We start from the raw sequence: 1,906 nt of genomic DNA on the forward strand, positions 1-1,906 counted from the left end.
AATGTAACATCTGCTTTTCTGCTGGTGGACACTACAAGCAAAATGAAATCTTGTGTGTGGTCAGGGAGATTATAGTTAAACACTCAAAAAAAAAAACAAAACAAAACAAACAAACAAAAAAACCAACGAGCAAGCAGCTGGTCAGGGGTTTCACTTTGTACTTCCTGAAGAAAATATTGGTTAACAAAGTTACAAGATACTCTAATAGTGTAACTAAATGGTCTTGTGGTGTGAGGTTCCCTTCCTGTTAACAAAGATGGTTTCATTTTTATATGTGCGGTGGTTTAACCCACAGTGGGATCGTGTGGTCCTGCACTTGTTCCCCCCACTTGCTCAGATGGGATGGGAGACACAACAAAGGGGACACGGGGTTAGGAATGAAGGACAGGGACAGCTCCCTCACCAGTCATGGTCACGGGCAAAACAGACTCAACTTGGGGAAGAAAAATCAATTGAATTGAATTAATGAATTAATTACCAATCATCCCAGTAGCACAGTGAGACATAACAACCACATCTTACAACACCTTCCCTCACCCCTCCCTTCTTCTAGGGCTCAAATCACTTTGCTCCCCATTTCTCTACCTTCTCCCCCCCAGTGGCACAGGGGACAGGGAATGGGGGTTCAGTCAGGTCACCTCTGCTGCTCTTCCCAGCATGAAAGTCCAGGAACAAGATTTTCCAACACAAGCTTTCTGTGGAGTCACGGACCTCTTCGGGCTCAACTCCTGGCTCCAGCATGGGGACACCATGGGCTGCAGATGGGTCTCCAGTCCAGTGCATCTCCTGCCCCCTGGCTCTAGGGGTTCACCCCCACTGGGTGACTCTCAGGGTCTCAATTCAGTCACACCTGCCCTTGGGCTCAGCTTTTCTGCTCCAGTGTGGAGTCCTCCATGACCTACACATGGGTCTCTGCTCTGCCACTGAACCTCCATGGGCTGCAGGGACCTCCTTTGCCTTCTCCTGCTTCATGGGGTTGAACTGGGTGTCTGAGGTTCTCTGTCCTCCTCCTTCCTCCTCTTTGTTTAGGCCAGTGGTTGTCCTTTGTTAGGTCAATGGCCTCTCCTCCAGGTTCACCCCCATCTACTTCTTTTCAGGACAGTCCTTCCCCTCACAAATACAGATTCACAGAGGTGTTTCTCTAGTGCCCATTGGCCCAGCCTGGCCCTTCCCCCCACTACCAAATACACTCCTTCCCCCCCCCCCAAACCCAACACAACCTGGAAGCTTGTCACTTCAGAGTTAACATGAAAGACTACTAAGGAAGTCAGTCAGACAACTTGAGTAACTTGTTTTGCCCCCACTACTGTCTGCCTTCCTCCAGGGAAATTAATCTCTCTGGGAAGACTTTTAGGACTTCTCTCTTGTTCAGTTTTTTAACGTGCAAGAGTAAGCATCTTTGGATCCTGCATCTCTTTTTGCTCTCCCATAGCAATTTAGCTGATACTGGAGATGACTTGCAGGATAACACCTGAGTGTAGTCAGGGACAGGTCTGCAATGGTGTGTGGTGTGTGACCAGCTGTAAGTGCCATGCCCTCCCACTTTCCCCTTGGTCTGTGCAGTAGCAAACCTGAGGTGTGTGGCCACATGATGAACTCATCCCAGGGCTGGACTTCCTTCTGCAGAATGCAGTAATTATGCAGCTGGACAGAAGTCTTGAGGGTAAGAGGATGGTCTGGCTGATGGGTGCAGGAAGTGGAATCAGTAAAGAGCAGGTGATGTGACAATGCAGAGGTGTGACAAGCTGTACCAAAACCCAAGCTGTAGAATTTGAAGGTGAGGAGGAGTGCAGTTTAACTGAGGAACTTGTGGAATAAGTAGATGCAGGGAGCAGCTAGCAGGGATTGCTGTGTACAGGGACATTGAACTTTGGGAATGGGGTACTTCTGGGATTGGGGTGCAGGA

Source organism: Antrostomus carolinensis, unplaced genomic scaffold, assembly GCF_000700745.2.
Source record: "Antrostomus carolinensis isolate BGI_N321 unplaced genomic scaffold, ASM70074v2 scaffold16049, whole genome shotgun sequence".
In the NCBI taxonomy this organism is placed as follows: Eukaryota; Metazoa; Chordata; class Aves; order Caprimulgiformes; family Caprimulgidae; genus Antrostomus; species Antrostomus carolinensis.